The sequence below is a fragment of the Myotis yumanensis genome, unplaced genomic scaffold (assembly GCF_028538775.1).
Source record: "Myotis yumanensis isolate MYYU_CA2020_CCGP unplaced genomic scaffold, mMyoYum1.0.hap1 SCAF_17, whole genome shotgun sequence".
Classification (NCBI taxonomy): domain Eukaryota; kingdom Metazoa; phylum Chordata; class Mammalia; order Chiroptera; family Vespertilionidae; genus Myotis; species Myotis yumanensis.
The window spans coordinates 33,007,995-33,018,356 of record NW_027223768.1 but is presented as its reverse complement, the minus strand read 5'-3'; positions in this window follow the sequence as shown (position 1 = coordinate 33,018,356).

Genomic DNA, 10,362 nt, shown 5'->3' with positions numbered 1-10,362 from the left:
AGTTGTCTCTATATTTATGTTGTTATATTGCATTAAGTCTAATTATATGTATTTCTATTTAACTGCAGAAATGAACATTGCATCGGTATAACTGTTCTCTTAATTCATCATGTTGTTGTTTTAAAATTCTGAATCAATGGCAACAGTAGACAATATTAAAAAGATATCTGAGCCAGGTAATACCCATTGAGACTCAGAGTGAAAATTCTGGTGCTTGGAGTGAGCAGACCAGATACACGGCACCCTTTAGAACATGGTGCCCGCAGGGTCCGCTATGGACTTGCCTGTTGACTGTAAAGTGTGAGTGGTGTCAAGGCACAAAGTCTGCAGTCAGATGAATTGGGTTTGTTTCACTCTGATGGTTCCCAGATGTATGCTTTGGGCCTAGTTAAGTAATCTTTGAAAGTCCTAACACCTATTTCACCGAGTGGATCTGAGGGTTACACCCCAGAGCAATGAAGTCCGACACATGTCTAAATTGTTGCTGTCATCACTTCTGTCCTTCACATTATCCTGGCACCAGATTGATGGGGATTCTCTGAGCAGGCGAGAGAATATTACAGGAGAGCCAGAAACGCTCCTCACTAGCTCTGAGATCATATCACCAGCTCCTCAGATGGAGCAGATAGAGCAGGTTGATTATTAGGGGCTCAAAACTGGATGGATAATGGAATCTTCTTGGTGCGCATCTGGTGGGAAGTTGCCATGAGTATCCTGGTAACGGTGAGCAGCCTGATTTGACGCTATGCCTCTCCCATTAGGGTAAACAACCAGGGCTAGACTATCAAATTAAACAAACCGTCTATCCGAGATGCTTTTATAATTGTCTTTGTCATGTTGCCAATTTTCTCACACACATAACAGCTCAGTTTTTTGAAAGTCAGTAAAGTCCACTAGTGCTGTTCCATATACTAAGATTATTTCCCAAGCCAGGTTAACTCTACTTAAAACTGATTACTAAAATGGGGCACAAAAAGAGGAAAACGGTGTATTTGATTGTGCTGTCCTTGACCCAATGACCTGCTTGGTTTTCTGTGGCTAAAGCCCACTGACGTCAGAACTGAAGCTGCTGATCTCATTTTATGGTTTTAAATCAACTTTATTAAGGTGTAGTTTGCAGAAAACAATGCAAAATTTCAGGTAGTCGGTTTGATGGATTTTGACAAATGTAGACACCATGTAACCACCACACCAATCAATATATAGGACACTTCTGTTGTCTCCAAAAGTTTCCTCTTTCCCTTTTGCGGTCAGTCCTCCTACCCTTTGCATTTCCCACTCTCCACAGTCATTAATTTGATTTCCATCACTGTCAATTGGGAATCTAGAGTGTCATATAAGTGGAACGATTAGTATGGACGTATGTATCTAGCTTCTCTGGCTCAGCATATTATAGAGATGTGTCCATGTGTTCATGTTGTGTATGTCACTAATTTGTTCCTTGGGTCAATACTTAGACATGGAATTGTTGGGTTATAAAGTATCTACTTAACTTTATAATAAGTTACTGGAGTATTTTCCAAAGTGACTGTAGCTTTACATTCTCACAAGCAATGTAAGAGAGTTCTATATCCAATTCTATATCCTCACCAATGCCTGGATTTTTTTTTTTTTTTTTTTAGTCTTCTAAGACTTTAGTCATTGAATGTGTGGTTAGTAGTATCTTATTGTGCTTTTGATGGGCATATCCCTGATGAATAATGATGTCTAGCATTTTTTCCTGTGCTTATGTTTTCCATTCCAATATCTTCTTTCATTGCATTTCTTCAAGTAATGGAAGCAATAGGTGGAGAGGTACCTAGGTGTGGATAAATAAGAAGACCATTCTTTGAGGTTAAGCAGGTTTGAAGTAGAGAGGAAGATGATGAATATGAAAGTGAGCTCACTTCCATCTATTTCCCAGATAACCTCAAAATCATACTATATAGGTCTTTTATTCTGGAATATTCTTTCCTCTCTTTCCTACTTATCAAAGTTCTAATATGGCATAGATGTCAGTGAAGGTTTACCTAAACCAGTGGTCGGCAAACCACGACTCGTGAGCCACATGCGGCTCTTTGGCCCCTTGAGTGTGGCTCTTCCACAAAATACCACGTGCGGGTACGCAGGTACAGTGAGATTGAAACTTTGTGGCCCATGCGCAGAAGCCGGTTTTCGGCCTGGGTGAGTCTATTTTGAAGAAGTGGCGTTAGAAGAAGTGGGGGTACGTTCGCTGAGGTCGACCCCTCAGATTGAGGACGTTTTTAGCAAAGGCCAGCTTAGGAGTACCCTAATTAAGTTAATAACAATGTACCTACCTATATAGTTTAAGTTTAAAAAATTTGGCTCTCAAAAGAAATTTCAATCGTTGTACTGTTGATATTTGGCTCTGTTGACTAATGAGTTTGCCGACCACTGACCTAAACTATGAATTAAGAGAGAGAAATGCCAAAGGTTGAAATGATGTTTTCAGTCACTTGTTTAATATACCTGTAGTATTTACTGAATAGGTTAATGAATTCCATGATCATAAAGAAGATAGACTGGTAAATCCAGTTTAACAAACATTTATTCAGTGTCTACTATGGGCGTGGTATTGGACTGGGGAGTCACCCTTAATAAATTCAATCCCTGAGATGTAGACTTATGTTTCAATCAGACCATACATGGTGGAATGGACTAAGAAAGGACCAGCAAAGAGATGATCAGTGCTTTGGAAACACAAGGATTGATGCATAGGAGGGGAAGAAGGGTTATCACAGAAGTCTGAGAAGAAGGCGTAATAGATGGGGACCTGGAGGAAAGAGTAGCAACACATTGCAGACGGATCACGAGAATTCTCGCTTCATATTAGTGTTTTACAAAGTATCATACTTTAAACAGATATTAGCTTGTAAGAACATGTAATAAAGAACTTCTACATGCAATGGGTATTTAATTTTAAAGCGTGCCTTTAACATTTATGTAAAACGTTTTTTGTACTCGTTCAATAGAAACTTATTGGGCCACTGGGTAAAGCTAGCAATAAAACTTCTGGTCGCAAATGTGTTAATTGTAGCTACTGCTTGTTTAAGGTAAATTGCCTTCTTTATAACAGACTATTTAGATTTATATGATAAAGTGCAATTTACCCTAGGGAGATGCTCAACATTTAGGTAAATAATTTATTTGGCAATGGAAAGAAAAGTGATAGGAAAATATTTACCCACTAAGGCATACTTCTGAGAAATATCAAGGAAACATTTAGCTTTATTTATGCATCAAGGTAACACATGTAGTGGAAGGAGTATAATTTCAGATGTACTCAGACTTGGGTTCAAATTTTGGCTTTACCAAATCTGTATGCTTTGGTCCAATTATTTTCTCTTCTGAATCTCTTTTTCATCATGTGAAAATGAATGTAATAAAACTTTATTCACGCCATTGCTGTAATGTTAGGTCTCAAACTAAGAGTAGCACATGGTATGTGATCCTTAAATGAAATTTCTTTCTCTTTCTTCACCCTTGCGTAATTCTAATGAGCTCAGATTATAAAACTGCTTCTTCATTAGCAATATCATAAATCAAGGCAAACAAAATGCAGATGGGACTACAGTGGAGGTAGGGAAGAAGGCCAAGATTTAAAAAATCTGAATCTTTATAAATGACCTAATTTTGCCAAAAAAAAAAAATACAACCAAATTCTAATGGGTGGGGAAAGAATACTGAATTATCTCAACACTATTAGCATCTCCTTTGGATACTTTATATTTCTTTTATAGATTTTTTTCCAGATTCCATGACATGGCATGTCCTCTTTTATAGATGACATGAAAAGTAGGCAAGTCCTGGCATATGAATGATTCATTCATGTCAGTCATTACCATCAATTATTTCTAATATTTATTGAACTAGAGGCCCAGTGCATGAAATTGGTGCACGGGTGGAGTCCATAGGCCTGGCCAGTGATCAGGGCTGATCGGGGCCAGGCCAATCAGGACCGCGCCAGAAAGGAGGTGACAGTCGTCAGGCTGGGTGCAGAAGGAACAGATGCTGAACGCCGATGCCATCATCTGGTTCCCCCTCTCCCCACCCCCCCTTCTCCTCTTGCCACTGCACCATCACCTCGGTGGGCAGGCGGCGGGCCAATTGGGGCCTGCTGGCTGGGGGAAGAGATGGGGCATGGGAGGCTGGCCACCAGTCCTGAAGAGGGAGCCGGCCCTTGGCCCCCTTGGGAAAGGGGCTGCACCCACTGCCACCCACCCCCAGTTCCCTGTCCCAGCTCAGGGCCCAGCCCTGATCAGGTGATCAGGGCCTGCTGGCCAGGGGAGGGACCACAGGAGGTTGGCCAGCCAGGGGAGGTTGGCTGTGGGAGCACACTGACCACCAAGGGGCAGCTCCTGTGTTGAGCGTCTGCCCCCTGGTGGTCATTGCACGTTATAGCAACCAGTCATTCTGGTTGCTTAGGCTTTTATATATAGAGATATTTGCTATGGGTCAAGCAACATACCAAATGCTTTACATGCATTATCTCATATATCAGTGATGGTGAACCTATGACACACGTGTCAGAGGTGACACATGAACTCATTTTTTTGGTTGATTTTTCTTTGTTAAATGGCATTTAAATATATAAAATAAATATCAAAAATATAAGTCTTTGTTTTACTATGGTTGTAAATATCAAAAAAATTTCTATATGTGACACGGCACCAGAGTTAAGTTAGGGTTTTTCAAAATGCTGACACGCTGAGCTCAAAAGGTTCGCCATTACTGTCATATATCCTTCACAAAACTGTGAGGTAGGTAACATGATCAGGCCTGTTTTATAAATGTGGAACTAATGACACAGAGCAGTTGATGATCAGGCTGCACAGAAAGTAAGGGAGCAATGGAAAAGCATGTGAGCCTAAGTCAGTTTGACTCCCAAACCCTCCCACTGTCTCTGTGCTATGCTGTCTCCCATCCCTCTCTCTCTCTTTCTCGCTCTCTTTGTCTCTCTCTCTCTCACACACACACACACACACATACAGCACTCCCCTACACACACTCACACGGTCACACACTAATATACACATACATATACACAGTCACATATACTCACACACACAGTCACACTCACACACACATATTCATACATACACCACACACATACAGCACTCACATACACACTCACACAGTCACACACTCACACACATATATATTCACACACACGCACACACACACACACACACATACACACACACACACCACAACTTTTCTGGCCCCTGCCTCTGTCTCTGCTTAGGTGAAACTTCACTGTTGTCTCAGAATATTCGGGTTTGGCAAAGCAATGCTCGTTCACGTGAGTCAAGCATTACACTTCCACGTGGCTGCTGAGCCTTTCCTTAGAACACAGGGAAGCTAGCGGCAGGGCAGGAGCCATCCCATCATGTCAGGTTACACTGGCACGTGGTGCTAGGCTACTTTGACTAGGTATTGCTAAACGTTTATCTAGTGACAGAAAGAAAGACATGCTATACTTGATGTATGCCTGGATTAGTGAGTTCCTGGAGAATAAGCTTCCTTTATAAGAAATAGGAGATCACTTTGCCAGTCACATAAATGTCTAACTACTATGTTGTACAACTGAAACTAATCTATAATAATAAAAGCAAAACATGCTAATTAGACCGGACGTCCTTCCAGATGAAGTCAGAGCTTCGAGGGAAGCCTGGGTTCCAGGTGACAAAGGGAAGCCGGTCCCGGCAGCCAGAGGAAGGAAGGCCCACTCTTGCACGAATTTCGTGCATCGGGTCTCTAGTAAAATATAGGATGTCAAATGTAATTGAAAAAAAAAACAGGAGTCTGCTCATTTTTTTTCATTTATTTTTAGAAAATAAGCCACTTATTCTGCAAAACACAATTGCTCTCCTTGGCAGCTGCGTGACAAATTCCTCAATAAAAACGTTTTTGCTTTCCTTAGATTCACTGAGAATGATGTTTGACTGAGTGATGATTGCAAATATTAAACAGACTGATTCCTTAGACTGAGGAACAGACAGGCACAGGCAGGACTTGGTAAGCATAGAGGCAAGGTACTGGGTCTGATGTGGGAGGAGGTGATGTCAGACAGTGTAACAGAGAGGTTACGATCCAAGCCCCAGCTCCCCCCTCACAAGCCATGTGGTGGGGGCTGGTTGCACAGTTTTCCTAAACACCAGTCACTTCACCTACCTGGTGGGTGATACTATTTGGCTCACAGTTTTGTATCCATGGACTTACAGGAAATCACATTATCCTCTTCTCTCTCTACTACCTTCTCCTTCCCCTTCATTATAGTCTAATTTGGGGGCCCCCAGGGCTCACCCCTTGGGCCTCTTGGAGTTTCTGTTTAACTCTCTCCCTTGGTTACCTCGCTTTCAGCGATGTCTCCTCCAACATTTCCATCTCATGCTGTGCATCTCCACACAGATGCCCTGCTAAGGCATTTTAAATCAACAACAACCACACAGCCACGTTTGTTATTTCTTCCTACATTTCAAAATAGGGCCCCTAGTCTCACACACCCCAAAACTCTGAGTCATCTTTACCACTTTTTTTCTTGTTCCTTATCTAATCAGTCACCAAATTCTGTAGGTCCTTCCATCCAAATTTCTTTGATAAAGACAGGCATGGAAACACAAATGGCTCTAATAGCTGTGTCTGACCAGGCTGTTTCCTTCATACAGATTTATTAATTTTAAAACTAAAATTAAAGACATTTCTGGGTCTTTGCTTGCAGGCCTCTCCCTATGCAGCATCTTGCACACAACACACACATAATCTTTTACTTTCTGCTAAAATCTTCATCAGCCCTCCAATGCTTCTACGTGATGGAAACTGCATTGTGTGGAAGGCTCTCTCAGATACCTTGGCAGCCTCTTCTTCCATCGCTCATGTTAAATGCCCCTGCTCAGCCTGAAGTAATCCCTTACCTTTCCTGAAATCCACTGACATTTTCCTCACCCCAAAGCTTTGCCATAACATTCTTATTTCTTTTCCTATTTTCCCTATTGCATTGACATATTTGTCATTATTTAGCCAAGCCACTAGACCACGAATTAGCCTGTTCCACCCTAATTGGCCAGGTTTCTTTATCTCTTTTCTGAACACCCCCCCACACACACTACATTGGCTGAGGCATTTCCATAACATTTATCACATAAAACCTCCCTGGTAGAATTTATTAAAGTAAATTCCCTGACCCAATTTCTGCATGGGGAAGTGGGTGCTGAGCACTCTGACACTATTTACCCGAGATAGCATGGTATCACACAGGTTAAGAATTTAGTCCTACAAGAACGCCTCCTCCCCCTCCCCCCACCCCCACATACTAACAATTTTTGCACACCAGCAGGGTGTCCAAGAAGTCACTTCCACTCTGACACTAACTACCTAGAGACAAAGATAGTATCGAAATCCACCGGTTCAGGATTCAGTCCTACAAGACTGACCTTCCCTCCAGACACAAACACTTCAGATGACAGCAGCAAGCCTGGGCTTCTGTGCTTCTGACCAACAGATTGGAGGTTCCAACAAACCCCTCCACTTGAGAGTGCCAACTGCAGGTTGTTACCCGTGCTTCTAATCAACTGGACATAGGTCAGGGGTTCCCACAACTCCGTCTGTGGGTTCTATTCATTTGCTAGGTCGGGTCACAGAACTCAGAGAAACCTGTTAGTAATTGGATCACTGGTTGATTATAAGAGGATATAATTCAGGAACAGTCAGAAGGAGGAGATGCATAAAGTATAGGGTAGAGGGGGTAGAGCTTCCATGCCCTCTCCACTGTACCACTCTCCTGGCACCAACATGCGTTCACCAAACCTGAACCTTCCAGAACCCAATCCTCTTGAGTTTTTATGTTGGCTTCACTGCAGTTCTGATTGACTAAATAATTGCCATTGGTAATTAATTTAACCTCTAACCTCTCTTTCCTGGAGGTCCAGGTGGGACTTAAAATTCTAACCCTCTAATCACATGGTTGGTTCCATTGGCAACCAGCCCCATTCCTTTGTGAAGCCCAAAAGTCACCTCATTTAACATAACAAAAAACAACTTTTGCAGGCCTGGCGGGCATGGCTCAGTGGTTGAGTGTTGATCTATGAACCAGGAGGTCATGGTTTGATTCCCAGTCAGGGCACATGTGGACCGGCTCCCGGCACCCTGGTGGTAGGCTCAATCCCCAGTGTGGGGCATGCAGGAAGCAACTAATCAATGATTCTCTCTCATCATTGATGTTTCTCTCTCTCTCTCTCTCTCTCTCTCTCTCTCGCTCTCTGAAATAAATGAAAATATATTTAAAATATTTTTTTTAAGAAAACAACTTTTTCCGTCTCAACGCTTAGAAAATTCCAAGAGTTCCTGAGAGTTGGGAGCCAGGAATTGTGGACAAAAACAAAATATAGATAAGAAATATATTTAGATGGTCTGGATGACTCAATATACATTTCTTAAAAACCACAATTTCTTATATATCACAATTAGAGATTCCTGAATGCAAGTATTGGCCCTTCCTTACTGTGCTTCTGAATACTAGACGATCTCCAATTTATTAAAAGCCTTTGATGTGTCACTGTATAGTTCCTGAGACAGGGGTGAAAGCTGTGTTAACTATTTTCTGCCAAAAGCATAGACCAATTCTCTATTATTATTACTTTTTAGCCTAAATTTATCATTTTTGAATTGGAAAGCTCTACAGAGATGATTTTAGTTCTAAACTCTTTCTTAACCCATGTGAAAATGAAATCCTGCGGGATAGGGTGGCTGGGCTTAGGACTCATAGCTGGCTTTTGGTAGATTAAGTATGAAGACTCAGGTCTACGTACTGTGGACAGCAGAAGGAACTTGGTTCCCAAAGCAACCTCCCCAAATACCTCATTCAGTGTCCTCCATGTAGAAGAATCCTTTGCTGGCTGACTGCAGTAAAAAGAATGCAGTGTGGTAGAGTAAAAGAGGTAAGGACAGGTTTGGAATCAAACACGTTGGATTTAGATTCTGGCCTGGTCACTTAATGAGCCGCTCAGATTTTGGTTAATTAACTTCTCGGCTTGTTTCCTCATCTATGAAATGTGGGCAATTGTTTCCAGTTCGTGAAGTTGTGTTGGTGAAAAGGTAAAATGTATATGAAGTGATTAAAACCACAACAATTAGAGGTCGTTAATATAAAATAATCCTTAGTAAGCTACAAATTTGTATATTTAATGTTTCTTAATAATGCATACATTTTCATCTTAGAAGCTTTATCTGAATTGAGTAAATGAAGAGTGTATTTCTCATTTTTCTTTTGCCCTCAGAATGTTGAAATTTTGGGGGTGGCCATAAGTGTTACTAAGAGTCCACCCAGTTATTTCTTGTAAAACTTCCTTTTTTTCAATGTATTATCAAGAACCATGTGTTTTGGAAAGTGAATGCTTAGGGCATTCAGTGTTGCTGGGTGACAGAGATAATTTTTTTGACACGTTGCAAAGCTCATTGTTTTTCCTTTTCTGGGTTAATAAAAAACAGCTATTTCATTCACTTAATAAATACATATCTCTAAAGTTAAGTCTTCTGACAGCTCCATGACTGATCTTGACCTTCAGCTCCTTGTCATGATGCATCCTTGCCTTTCACACCAATTCTATGAGCTCGAACAGAAACAAAGACTACCTGCCCATAATGGCCTGGCCAAAGGGTCTGGGAGGCAAGGTCCTGGGAGGCTCGTAGGGAGAATAAATGAAGCCCTAGTATCACTTCTAAAACACAGCTGGGCCCTGATAAACTTAGTGTTTTTATATCAAACTAGAGGCCCAGTGCACAAAATTTGTGCACGGGTAGGGTCCCTAGCGGCTGCTGGATGCCAGCCAGGGTCTCCCTTCCCGCCGTTGGCCGGTTGGCCCCACTCCCTGGTCAAACTCCCAGTCGAGGAGGCAATTTGCATATTAGGCTTTTATTACATAGGATATGAAAGTAAAAGTAAGGTAGTTTAATATAAAATGTGAGAGTCACACTAGATGATTTTAAAAGCCAACTTTTATATGCTAGCATGTTTAATACTGACAGGCTTTTCTGAATGATTATAGGAGTTCCTTTCCTGGAATCCCTAACCGATCAGTTCCAGCACTGGGTGACCCAGGGTTCTGTTCAGAGTAAGTAAGCATGCGTCAGAGAAACACGCTCCTGTTGGAAAGTGTTGTTTTCCTCTTCATAAAGCTCGTACTAACCCACCAAGAACTACCAAGAAGCATCTCAGAAAGAATATCATGACAGGATGCATGGCCCAGGGACTAAGGCATAATTCCAAGCCTGGGAGTTTACGTACCCAGGTAAGGTGTTTGAGGCACACACGGGAAAGCAAGGCTAGGACTCTGCTAACCTGACTCAGGTAAATTACTAAAGAGA